The sequence below is a fragment of the Podarcis filfolensis genome, assembly GCF_964270895.1.
Source record: "Podarcis filfolensis genome assembly, chromosome: 4".
NCBI lineage: Eukaryota > Metazoa > Chordata > Lepidosauria > Squamata > Lacertidae > Podarcis > Podarcis filfolensis.
The window spans coordinates 86,549,237-86,563,916 of NC_139607.1; positions in this window are offsets into that span (position 1 = coordinate 86,549,237).

Genomic DNA, 14,680 nt, shown 5'->3' on the forward strand with positions numbered 1-14,680 from the left:
GTCTCCCACACACCAGATACAAACACTTCCCATGCCTGGAGAAATGAGCCTTTGACTTCCATTGGAAATTATCAGCTTAGATGAGGCTGCATTCTGGTTTACTTAGAGTTATGGCTCACCTGATCCAAAAGGGTCAAATTGGGAGATACCTAAAGACCAGGAAAAGAATTTGTTTACGTATGCAATCATGGCAGCCAGAATGCTTTTTGCGTGGGGATGGAAAGAAAGCTGAGCCCCAACCAAAGAGGAGTGGCAGGCAAAACTAATGGACTTTGCAGAAATAGCAAAATTTACAGGAAGGATGAGAAATCAGAAATCAAGAAGACAGAACTTTCAACAAAGAATGGGGAAAATATGTGGACTATATGCAAAATTATTGTAAACATTTAACTACATTAAGAGAGCAGGGTACAAATAAATTTATCATCATCATCATCATCATCATCATCATCATTATTATTATTATTATTACATTAGTAGAATTAACTTAAAACCAAGCAGTTAAAATGATAACTTATATAAAAATTAAAGAGTAAGTAATGGAAAGGAATTTGGAGGAAGCTGCAGTTTTGAAAATGAATGTAGGAGGAAGCACAAATGTGGGGAAGGAAGGGAAGTAAAAATAACTACAATTCAATGTACTGGTTAATCTAATGTATGATTTATGTAAAACTGAAAATTGGAAAATAAATTTATATTAAAAAGGATCAAATTGGGTAAGGAAAATAGACTTCCACCCATAGCCCAATGAGAGAAACTACTAAGGAGATTCAGTGCCCTCCAAAAGGAAGGGCATCAACCAAACGAAGGATGGAGGAGGACAAACATCCAAGCCATCAGCCAGATTGGGCTGAGACAGCTCTGAGTCACCCTGGATTGGCCTAGCCTGCTGGAAACTGCTGAAAGGCAGGATGGCCAGGTAGCAGGGAGAAAGAGAGGCAGGCAGCCTCTGCATCTGCTTTACCAGTGTTTCCCTGCAGAAAAAAGCAGAAGAATGAGCATTGTGTAGCACATAATGCCAATTCTGTGGATTGAAGTGGTTCAATATGCAAGTAAGGTGAGCTTCTTGGGAGAAAAGCGATAACAAACCTAGATAGCATCTTAAAAAGCAGAGACATCACCTTGCCAACAAAGGCTATGGTTTTCCCAGTAGTGATGTATGGAAGTGAGAGCTGGACCATAAAGAAGGCTGATCGCCAAAGAATTGATGCTTTTGAATTATGGTGCTGGAGGAGACTCTTGAGAGTCCCATGGACTGCAAGAAGATCAAACCTCTCCATTATGAAGGAAATCAGCCCTGGGTGCTTACTGGAAGGACAGATCCTGAAGCTGAGGCTCCAATACTTTGGCCACCTCATGAGAAGAGAAGACTCCCTGGAAAAGACCCTGATGTTGGGAAAGAAGGAGGGCACAAGGAGAAGGGAACGACAGAGGATGAGATGGTTGGACAGTGTTCTCGAAGCTACCAGCATGAGTTTGACCAAACTGCGGGAGGCAGTGGAAGACAGGAGTGCCTGGCATTCTCTGGTCCATGGGGTCACCAAGAGTCGGACACGACTAAACAACAACAACAACAACAACAACAACAACAACAACAACAACAACAACATTTTTGTTATTTTGTTTTTTCTTTTTTTATTTTATTGTAATATTATAAAAAATCTTAATAAATATCTTATTAAAAAAAACAAATTAGCAATTTGTGCAGAACTCTGAGAAGAGGTATTATATGCTGTTAGGGTTTCACTCCCACCAACAACTCTGCTGCAGCATTCTGCATTAATTATGATGACGATGATTGATTACATTTGTATACCTCCCATCACTGAAAGATCACAAAGTGGTTCTCACAAATACAAACGAGAGCACACAAAAAAACCATAATAGAAGAAAAGCAACAGTAAGTCCATCACCCCCTTCAATTTTGGGTGTTATATATTGCATTAATGTTTAACGGAATAGATTTTGGAAATAAAAACCTATCAGTGCAAAATGTAAACTGTTGCATGATTGAAATCCTCTTGCCCAACGTGCAGTAAAAACAAACACCTTGCAGCTCATGGCTAAAGCTGCAATCCTACACTTAGCTCCATCAGAAACATCAGAGACATTTAGGAGAGTGCTGGGAATGGGGATGAGCAAATCTATTTGGGTCTCTTTCTGGTTCTCATTTTTCCAATAATCAGTTCTCCATTTTTCCACATCAGTTTTCAGATTCATTTTTTAAGGAAAAAAGTTCCCATGAAAATTCATCAGCATTTTAGTGCAAAATTCTCCTAATATGCAATTTTGCCCGATACACAAAATTTTGCAAGTAATTTCCCCCAAAATAATGCATTCTTTCTTAAGCTACTTTCATGAATATATGCATTCTTTTTTAAAAATAATTGTATTAAGTTTTACATTTTTATCATAATAACATCGTTTCAAATAACAAAAAATGCAATTCCCATATTCCCCCACAATTTCCCTCAACTTCCTCTTCTGATTTTTTACATATTAACTTTTCCTGCTTGCTTTATTATGTCGTAATATAAAATTCTTTAAATTAAATGTTGCTATGCTCTTATCATTTTAACATCCTCTTTATAATTTCTGTATTTATTTTGTTAATAGTGGTTACTCAAATCCTGCTAGTGAGTCCATTTCTTTACATTGTTTCTGTAGATACAACATAAATGGTTTCCAGTCTTTTTTAAAGTCTCTATTGTCTTTGTCTCTAAGTCTTTCAGTTAGCTTGACCATTTCAGCGTAATGAATATATGCATTCTTATTCAAACTTTGCCCTAGCACAAAACGTACAAATCACTGGGCTTGGAGAACCTCAGTTACGGATTCAGAGAAGTGCAAATTTCAAACGAGGGCTGTGCTTCAATTCACATTATTCCAGGAAGTGCAAATTAGATAGGTTTACATTTTTATGCAAACTGAATTTAATTTATCCTCCATTCCTAACTGGGAGTTCCTAAATCCCTGTAACCAGGTGTCCAAAATAGACCCTCAATTTGGTTATGCCTCTGCATATTTTAGCAAGATCAGTGTGGTGGATAATCCAGCCTTACCCTCATCACATCTGGAAGCTGTGCACCATGAAACATTTGCTGTATTCATTCTTCACACAGTTGTATGAAGTTGTATGCGGCACTTATTAGCGAGAAATCATCTTATGAGAGATGGCAGACCAGAATAAGTTGGGAGGACAGTGCATATTTAGTCTCCTCATAATCATTATTTATACGCAGCATTGCGGAAATCTCCCAAACAGGCAAACAAAAATTGACAGCAGCATAACGACATCGCGCTCCCATATGTTTATTTCGTTTAATTAAATGAGGGATGTTGTCAATTTAAATAACATGAGCCTCATTAGCCTTCTGAGACTTGCATTTATCTGGCTAAGATTATTGGACTTAAGTGCTTTATTGCCTAATTGTGAAGATGGGGGTCATTGCAGTGCATGGCATTTGCTTATTACGCTCTGAAAATTCCTTTTCTAGTGCAGTGGCACCAAAGATTCACACCAACCCTTGAAGTTCCAGGACCTTGATTACCCAAGCTTTCTTCGAACTGGTTCCTGTATATGAATTGAATGTGGTATAATTATATTATATACAGTCATACCTTGGTTGTCGGACGCCTTGGTACTCAGACATTTTCACTCCTGAAGGCCATAAACCCGGAAGTGAGTGTTCCGGTTTGTGGATTTTTTTTGGAAGCCGAATTTCTGACATGGCTTCTATGGCTTCTGATTGAGTGCAGGAAGCTCCTGCAGTGAATCGAAAGCCGCACCTTGGTTTTCAAACTGTTCCGTGAGTCGAACGGACTCCCGGAATGGATTAAGTTTGACAACCAGGGTATGACTGTACATTAGCAATGTAGGAGGCTGCCTTTTAATGCATCCAACCACTGATCCACCTAGTATTGTCTTCTCTCTCACTGGCAGCAGCTCTCCATGGTCTCAGACCAGGAATCCCTGCCTCTCCTACCTGGAAATGCCAGTGCTTGAACCTGCAGATGCTCTACCACTGAGCTACGGTCCTTCTCAGATCATTATTTGGAAATCTGTATGGAACAAAGCATGTTATAGCCATTTTCTCTTCGGATTCCCCAAACTGCTCCTTTCAAGCTGAGAGGAAGAGTTGGGTGAAAAATGGAAGATCAAAGGAGTGGGAGGAAGCAACAATCAATCCCTCTTCCCATGAGCTCTGGGAATGGTAGCTTGCCAATGGGTGGAATAGAGGTCTCATAACACCTTTCAGCGGGACGTGGGTGGCGCTGTGGGTTAAACCACAGAGCCTAGGACTTGCCGATCAGAAGGTTGGCGGTTTGAGTCCCCGCGATGGGGTGAACTCCCGTTGCTCGGTCCCTGCTCATGCCAACCTAGCAGTTCGAAAGCACGTCAAAGTGCAAGTAAATAGGTACAACTCTGGTGGGGAGGTAAACGGCGTTTCTGTGCGCTGCTCTGGTTCGCCAGAAGCAGCTTAGTCATGCTGGCCACATGACCCGGAAGCTGTCTGCAGACAAACGCCGGCTCCCTCGGCCTATAGAGCGAGATGAGCGCGCAATCCCAGAGTCAACCACGACTGGACCTAATGGTCAGGGTCCCTTTACCTTTATCTTTAACACCTTTCAGCACCCTTTACAAACTATACTTCCCAGAATTCTTTCCATGGACATGCAAATTTTATGCAAACTAGTACCTTCTTTTTGTTGCTGTTCAGGCAAGAGTCTTTTCCAGTCCCACCTGGAGACGCTGTGAAGTGAACATTGGGCCTTCTACCATGGAGCCACGGTTTGTAGTTCAAGCTCCATGACACCCATCAAATAGATGGAGGAAACACACCAAGATTCCGTTCGTCAGTCTTCACCATATTAAGCCACCATTCCCTGTGAAATCTTTTAAAGAGCCTTTTATTTTATGGTGCTTCAGCTTAATTGAAAATTCTACTAATGACAGATAACAACATAAAATTAGAAACATGCAATATTTGTTTTTCACAGATGGGCAAGCAACGTAAAATGGTTTGGAATGTTCTCCTTGGTAATAAATCAATTCCCCATGAATATACAGATTTGCAAACAATTTTTATTTATTATTCTTTTTTATTTAAATTTGAGTTCAGGTCCTGGTGATGTGATTAATAGAAGATGTTCCACACATGTAAATAAAGAGGAAGCAATTCATTTTATCGTATTGTACCATGACTGGCTTATAATACATGGGCAACACAGCAACAGTGGATTTTGGCATGAAAAGGGGAGCAATAGAAAGGGCACCAGGTTGCAGTGTGTGTGTGTGTGTACTGGTGGATCACATGTTTCAGATGATGTCATTAACCATACCAAGAAATATCATTACTCTAATTAGCAACATGGTCAAACTACACCCTCATTCCCCCTTCTATATCTGCCTGTGATGTAAAGTGGTGAAATATCCTACTCTACAGCCAAAGGGTTGAAGGGCTATCAGAAGATAGTCCTCTGTTTGAAAGTGTCCTTCATTTGAATGGCTGTTTACTCCATTAGAAGAGAGAGTACATGAGTCCTAAAGTTGCCCATCAATGTAAATACCTGAACAGCAGGCTGAGTGGACACAGAGCTCACCTGTTCACAGTCGTTCCCCACGATGGTGAGCTGTACGGCATTTCTATTTAAAGTAAAAATAGAGCTATATTTCATGCTGCAAATTTTATGCAAATTGATGCCCTCTTTTGCCTTCATTTTAGGTGGTCCATTTCCTCTGTTTTGGTGATGTGAAAGTGGTCACCCTACTGTAATGGTTGCTCCTTCAAAGGTGCTCCTCAGCTGTTGGTTTTTTAGCTTCCCATGGATAGCACCTGAGATAGCTCAGTTGGAAAAGCATGAGACGAAAGATTCCTGCATTGCAGATGACCCTTGGGATCCCTTCCAACTATAAATTCTATAGTTCTATGATCTCTTGTGAGAACTGCAGTGATGAACTAGATGCACCATTGGTCTTCTTGCAGCCTTTAACTCTCTTCCTAGATTCCCCTGCTTCTTTGCAGTGTGGTTTCTGGCCTTGGACCTGTCGAAGGTGAGTGGACAATGGGTCTTGGCAGACAGGCACTAGGTACTCTTCTGAATTGTTGTTGAAAACTTTGCACCAATGCAAAAGGGGTGTGTGAACATTGCTCTGTAAACATGGGCAGGATGGGTCACCCTTCCTCGTTTCTTCTCCACTTGCATCTAAGTCATGCAAGGCCTACCTTGCACAGTGTTGTCCCTGCAATAGACTTGCACCTTATGCATGCAGAAGGACCCAGTTTCAATCCTTGGTGTGCCCAGGTAGGGCTACAAGAGGCACTTGTCTGAAACCCAAGAAAGCTGCTACCAGCTGGTGTCAACAATACTGGGCAAGAGGGACCCATTGTCTGACCCAGTAGAAGGCAGTGTCTCCAGAGTGTGTTGGGTTCAGGCACAGCAAATGAACTGACAATCGTATTGTTTTACTTCTACCAATCAGCCCAATTGGTAAAGGCCATAGTTCAATGGTACAGCCATTCCCCAGCTCCCATGTTCAATCCCCAGCAAGGTAAGGCTTGAAGAGACCTGCTGGAAATCCTGGATAGCTGCTGTCAATCAGTGGGAACAATACTAAACTGGATGGACCAATGCTCTGACTCGGGATAAGGCAGGTTCCTATTCTCCAAGCTTCCAGCAACTGGTCTGTGAACTTGGTTACTGAATGCTTGTTCTGCAGACTCACAAACTGACATACACCCTCTTCCTACCTTGTCAAGTGTAAGGCTATGTTCATATTAGTACACAACATCTTCAGGTAGAGTCCACTAATGGGCCATCAACCCACCTGTTCTCTTCCTTTAGTTTCCATCCCCTGCCTTGCATGGCAGGTTGGTGTGAACTACGCACCATTTTAAATTTCTAGCAGTGGGGTGATGCCACATAGTGGTGCATGATGGAAGATATTAAGTGCAAGGTGCCTTATAGATGCCTACTGTAGGTGACAGTGTTGTTGCTGTCCACCACTGCCCATGAGCCTGCCGAGAGTAGGGGAGTACTGCTGATACTTTGCCAGAGCCCCCCTGAAACCTGAAACCAGGACTGTCTTGTGTGTCATACTGCACCAGTGCAACAGCTTCCACCGTTGCAACAATGCAAAAAGCCATTTTATCTTCCTCTTATTATGCACATTAGGCCAAAGGATTGAGCTGGAACTTAAAAACATTTAACTTGTTAAGAGATTTATTCATTTCCTCAACCTAAGTTAGCTTGACTTTGCGTGATTTTACCTAAGGGAACAGAAGATAAATTTGGAAAGCTAATTTGCAGAATACTTTTAGGTCATTAATTCATGGTATAATTGGGACCTGTTAACTCTTTTTTCTTTTCTTTTTGCCTAACACCTTTTTATTCGACAATGCAATGATAACGTTCTTCACCACCTCTAAGTTAAATCAGTGTGCGCCGAAATGTCACAGATATTACATTAGATTCATGTTCTAACGCACCGGCAAATGCTTGTCTTTGTTCCTAAGCTTGCCAAAAAAAATGTAATTTTAGAATGCAGTAGAGTTGTGCAAGCTGACGCACAAAACAAGAAGACACAGGGGCAGCTCACAGGCACAACCTTCCTCTGCACAATGAATACAGTTGCCCTCAAGGACACTTTCAAGGGCATAGCTATCCAGAAATTATTTTCATAATTTCAGCACCTGAAATGAAAAGGGGGCACTTCAGGGCTGGCTTGAGTCCCTGGCATCCTGAGGCAGCAGGGTCTGCTGATGCAGCTATGCCAACGAGATGCATATTGACTCCCAACAATGGCTCTCACATTGCATCACTCTTGGGCATTGTGGGAAGTTAAGTTGGTGGCCATCATTTTAATTTTTCACAGTGTGATGGGGAGAGTCATGTGCTTTCAATCTGGTGCTCCTTCAATCTGGCTGTCCCAGATGTTTTGCCCTCCTAATCCTCCCTCTGGCAACAGTGGGGTGTGGAGTCAGGTTCCTCCAGGGTCCTAGCCTCCTCTGTGTGGGAGGATCTCTTCTTCCCTGTGCTCCTGGTATTCCATGATGTCTTTCTGCTCTTTACTTTTCTTTTGGACGGGCTTCAAACATGAAATCTTATAAGCGGCCAACTGTTAAACACAAATCTTGTTTCTTGTCAAATGCTATTATGCTTGCTACTTATCAAATGTGGTTATGTACTAAATACAATTGCGTGTTTTCTATCCAATGCTTGTTCATCGCTACCAGTCTTTCTCTGCAGTGCATAAGCACATGGAATATTGTGTGTGACTCTGTTCAAGGTCACTCTCTTGGGTACCAATGGGCTTTGGTGAGATCAAGCAGTGCTGTACATAAAGAAAACGGGCATTTTAGAACATGGCCAAAATTGTTTGCAGTATTCTGCAATGTGTAGGGGGTTCAATAGCAGACACACAGAAGTCCTTTAGTAAGATGTAGCAATGTGGAAGTTATTCCCTCAAGGATGAAAGGTTGAAGAGCACTGTAATCTACCATTGCATACGAGCTGTCAGTACTGTTGTGTACTTAATATGTTAATGTTAAACTGTGTTAATGATCAAGTATCAACAGCCAGTTTTGATTGCTGTTTATCCGTAGGCAATTTCAACTGACTTGTCAGATGCAGCTTAATATCAATCAATACATGCAAATTACACCAAGTCCAGCCAAATAAGAATAAAATTTGCCACCAGTTTGTTAACACCAGACTGAAAGTTTTACAGAACCAGCCACCATCATAGATTGTGTCCTCGTTTTACCTGCCAATATTGGATATAATACAACTGCAAAAAGAGCTCTGCCTTTTAAGCAGATCCCTAATTATCTCCATTGTTATCAGAGCCCAGTAGTTGGTCAATAAAGAATAGAAACCTTTTGCATAAACCTATTTTGTTGTAAGGATATTACGTTATAAGCAAGCAATTGTTAAGTCGTGAACAGAAGTTGTCATTTAATTGCTAGACATATGTGCATTGACTGTTCCAATGTGTCAGATTTCTCCCTGTGTTTAATAAAGACTTGCTGCCTTTAAAAGCAACATTATACTGAGAGCCAGCTGCTGTTTGATAAAAATGTCTGTTAATGCTCCGTGTTCTCATGTCAGTGAACAGAGCTGCTTTTTCTGCCTACAATACAAAATACCAGTGGAACCTGCAACAAAATGCTGTACTTTACCCTCACCTAGACAGATAGCCATTGCGTGTCGAGGTCCCCAGGGCCACCCCAAATAACTCACACATCACACAGAAATTTTGTTTAAGGTTTTTGGCATAATTTTGGCCACAACTTTATTAAAATACAAAAAAATGTGAGTGGTTGCTTAGGCATTGATTGCAACTATCTGCCCCCCAGTGGGGGACAGACTGACATTCCGCAAGCCTGCGAAAGTCAGAAAAGGGGAATACATTTCGGGGTAGCAACAGAGCAGGGAACCTGCCCTCAGTCCTCCCCAAATGCAACCAGGGGCTCTTGCGTGGCCCTAGCCCCTTGACAGGGTTCGGACAAAAGCAATCGTGAGCCCCTGTATTCCTTTAACGGAATACCCTTGCAGCAGCAGCATTAGAGGGGCAGGCACAGCCAATCCATGCCCCTCAACCAACAAAACCATAAACCAATGCCTAACCGCAACCTTACAAGTTGTGACGATTTGCTACGCAGTAGGCTAAAACCAAATGGCCCGAGCCAATCAGCCAGATGGACAAAATTCCTACCGGGCCCCTGCCCCAAGAGCAGACGACCCCATGACAGGCATAGCAAGGTCAAGCGAACAACCCTAATTCTAGGGGGGGGGGGACAGGCAATCCGATGCACGGGCGAAAAGAGGAAGCCCTAGCCTCGTGCAAGGAGTTTTAGCATTTCTGGCTGTCAATCAACAAATGGCAACATTAACTTAGAATCATAGAATCATAGAGTTGGAAGAGACCACAAGGGCCATCGAGTCCAACCCCCTGCCAAGCAGGAAACACCATCAGAGCACTCCTGACATATGGTTGTCAAGCCTCTGCTTAAAGACCTCCAAAGAAGGAGACTCCACCACACTCCTTGGCAGCAAATTCCACTGTTGAACAGCTCTTACTGTCAGGAAGTTCTTCCTAATGTTTAGGTGGAATCTTCTTTCTTGTAGTTTGGAACCATTGCTCCATGTCCGCTTCTCTGGAGCAGCAGAAAACAACCTTTCTCCCTCCTCTATGTGACATCCTTTTATATATTTGAACATGGCTATCATATCACCCCTTAACCTCCTCTTCTCCAGGCTAAACATGCCCAGCTCCCTTAGCCGTTCCTCATAAGGCATCGTTTCCAGGCCTTTGACCATTTTGGTTGCCCTCCTCTGGACACGTTCCAGTTTGTCAGTGTCCTTCTTGAACTGTGGTGCCCAGAACTGGACACAGTACTCCAGGTGAGGTCTGACCAGAGCAGAATACAGTGGCACTATTACTTCCCTTGATCTAGATGCTATACTCCTATTGATGCAGCCCAGAATTGCATTGGCTTTTTTAGCTGCCGCGTCACACTGTTGGCTCATGTCAAGTTTGTGGTCAACCAAGACTCCTAGATCCTTTTCACATGTACTGCTCTCAAGCCAGGTGTCACCCATCTTGTATTTGTGCCTCTCATTTTTTTTGCCCAAGTGCAATACTTTACATTTCTCCCTGTTAAAATTCATCTTGTTTGTTTTGGCCCAGTTCTCTAATCTGTCAAGGTCGTTTTGAAGTGTGATCCTGTCCTCTGGGGTGTTAGCCACCCCTCCCAGTTTGGTGTCATCTGCAAATTTGATCAGGATGCCCTTGAGACCATCATCCAAGTCGTTGATAAAGATGTTGAATAAGACCGGGCCCAAGACAGAACCCTGTGGCACCCCACTAGTCACTCTTCTCCAGGATGAAGAGGAACCATTGATGAGCACCCTTTGGGTTCGGTCAGTCAGCCAGTTACAAATCCTCTGAGTGGTAGCATAGTCAAGACCACATTTTACCAGCTTCTTTACAAGAGTATCATGCGGCACCTTGTCAAATGCCTTGCTGAGATCAAGGTAGGCTACATCCACTGCGTTCCCTTCATCTACCAGGCTTGTAATTCTGTCAAAAAACGAGATCAGGTTAGTCTGACATGACTTATTTTTCAGAAATCCATGCTGACTATTGGTGATCACAGCATTCCTTTCTAGGTGCTCACAGACTGTTTGCTTAATGATCTGCTCCAGAATCTTCCCTGGTATTGATGTCAGACTGACTGGGCGGTAATTATTTGGGTCCTCTCTTTTCCCCTTTTTGAAAATAGGGACAACGTTTGCCCTCTTCCAGTCTGTCGGGACTTCGCCTGTTCTCCAGGAATTCTCAAAGATGACTGCCAGTGGTTCTGAGATCACATCTGCCAGTTCTTTTAACTTCTTCCCAACAACAAAGGAAGCCCAATCACAACAGTGGCCAACGATCAATTAGCCCGCCCCACAACTTTGGAGTGTCCTGTTGGCCCCCACCACAACACGTGCACTCCATGAAGGAGAACACGCTTTCCCACCTACAGGATCTCCCATGGTCAACATCCCTGCGCTACTGAGCATGGCCAGTCCTTATTGACCTGCGTTTTTGTCCCCTTGGGGTCCCTTCCCTAAAATATTGTTCTTCTACACACCTCAAGGTTCACCCAAGTATGATGATCTCTCCCTCTTGTTTCTCAGTGGCCCTGTTTTGTTTCCAGTCCTGTTGGCACCCACCACCTGGGTTTACACTTCGAGAGGGTTATTTAATCTCGCTTTCCTCCAAGGAGCTAAGAAAACCTTTGCCCTCATGATACAGCAATGTTGTGATGCAGATCTTGCTGTCTAGAAGTTGGTTGGCCCAAAGTCACAGCTGATGGGGATTTGAACCCAGGCCTCACTGTCCCGGTCTGACACCCTGATCACTACATGGCGCATATCACCACTTACATGCCAACGAGGACTGCCAGTGAACTGAAACTTTGGAAAGTCACGTCTTCCTAGCTAGTTTGAATAATGGTTCAGATATAAATAAGAAGCAATTATTTTGATTATCTTCCACGGCCTATCATATGTTTTTTTTCTTTTTTCAAAAAAAATTATTCATTTTATAACACTACTAAACAACGCAAACAGAAAAACAAACAATACAAACAAATTCTTGTCTTATCCTTATTTTTTATAAACATTGTTGGGTGAGCTTCCCCAAGTCCCCCCTATCTGATTTTCATTTTACCTCATCTTTAGCAGTTTACATATATCATAATTTTTACCATCTCTTCTCTCTGGTCTCGTAGTCTCCCAGTCAGCTCGGCAAGTTCCATATAGTACATCATCTTCATCTGCCATTCTTTGATAGTTGGTAAATCTTGTTTCTTCCAATTCTTCACTAGTAATATTATCGCAGCTGTTGTGGCATACAGAAAAAAAGTAACATCCTTTTTGGGGATTTTACCCCCCACTATACCAAGTAAAAAGGCTTCTGGTTTCTTAATAAATGTGTTTTTCAACACTTTTTTCAGTTCATTATAAATCCTTTCCCAGAAATCTTTTACCTTGGGGCAAGATATAAGATTTTTTTTCTTTCATCCAGTTGGTCCTAGTCCAACACTCCAACCACTCTGCTGAAGGTTCCAATATTTCATCAACTTAATTTGGAATAACAAAGCAAGCTGGATGTCTGATCCACTGCACAGGAGGAGGTTTGGATGAAATAGAAGCGTCTTTGTGCCCAGCTCAATCTAGCTCCACTGGTGGTGGATGGCATCATTGAGGAGCTCCTGATTCTGCCCACCTCAACTGCGGGTGGGTGGATACTTCTGCTGGTATTTTCCCTTCTGGCGGTAACTTGTGTACAACCCCAGTGTTTCAGCCATGCCAGACTAGAACTGGTGCAGCAAAAAGTACGCTTTCCTCCTCTGCCACCTTGGCTGGTGTGCGGAGAGGTTCAATATGGGGTGAGGCTCCACCTTTCCTTTAAGCCCCACAGCTGCCCACCAGGAACTTGGATCTCAATGGGACCTACTTCTGGATAGCATGTACAGGATTGTATTCACATGACAGTTTGTTCTGTTTTCACGGCTTCCCCCTAACTGTTCTGCATTATAGTATTTCAGCTTTTGCATGACATAAAAGTTGATTCTAGCACGTGCATATTTAATGCTCATTTCCATGTTATTTGCTTCCAGGGAAAAAAGGATGTTTGCAAATAATATGGGGATGAGTGCAAAACCTGCACTATATTCCACTATAGTTCTGGAATTGGCTTTTACATAGCGTGACAGCTCAAACGTAATGCGGGAAACTGTTAGGGAAACATTGTGGAAATGGAATAAACTGCCTTGTGGATGCATCCAGGGACTGTTCTGCTTTAGTCTTCATAAGCCTTGGTGCTATCATTATGAGAAATATATTTTCCAGTTGCATTAATTGGGGACATTTATAAAGATTAATCAACTAAGAACAAGCACCTTCTTTTCACCGATTGATTGATTTAATCAATTAAATTTTTAAAATGCTTAGCTTAAAATACATTTGCATATTACCAAATCAGCAGTAAAGGTGCCTTTCTGACATGCCTTCCTTGCATATTGTGGGAGAGTTTTGTATGTACTGTAGGAAGTATAAAGTCATGTGCAATTGAATAAAAATTGCTTCCTAGAAAGTCAGTAATAATATACTCATTTCATTCCTTAAACCACCAGAATGAAATCTCTTCTATCATCTATTTATCATCTATTTATCTATTTATCATCATGTATAGGGGCCAACTCCTAGAGGCAGATGTCCCTTTAGCTCCCCCCCAAATATTTGGGTGGGCCAGGGCCCCTCCCCAAAGTTGATGGGCATTGTCATTCAAATGGTGTGCATGTGCCACATCATGTGATTATGTGGGTCATGGTTTCCTCGGCTCCCCCCAATATTTTATTCAAGTTGGCACCTCTGTACAAGTTCATTTGGTGCCTGACCAGTTCATATGTGCCCAGCCACTGAATCAACTACATATTCAGTTGATTAACATGCCAATAGGAACGTCTGTATCTCACAGCACAAGAACGAAAGGAACCCAAATTTGCCACGGAATGTTTACTCCAGCCGCATTTAGTATGCAAAAACAACTTCCCATTCGGCTTCCACTAAGAAAATGGGTAGCCTTCTGAGAAAGTCAAGATCAGAAGAGTGTCTTTATCAGAACATGAATCTGATTAGTTAAACACAAATTGTATTGATTTACTTAATCAGTGTTCTCTGCTAATTGATAACATTGTTACAAAGTGTGAAGGTTTTGTGAAAGGTATTTTGCCTGATAAATACATTAACATTGAGTTGCCCTTATGACCACCATTTTCATTGTTTTATTTTCTTTATCAGGAAGACAGAATAGCTGCTGTATACTGAGTCAAATCATTGCTCCATCTACACTCACTGCTACTGGTTTTCTACGGTTTGCTCCCTCCACTTCTTCTGGGGCAAAGAACCCTATGACAGTGGAGTGGGAAGATATATGATACATTATTAAGTATTTTATTGTTTGGAAAGGTCCCCAAGTGCTATTTGGTAGAAGAGTAAATGACATATATAAAATGATGATTAATGGGACTTTAGGTGATTTAACACTGAAAGCTCAGAAACTTTTAGAACGGAACTTCTTTAGAAGTCAGTTTAGAAGTCATTATTCTTGTCACTTTTGTAT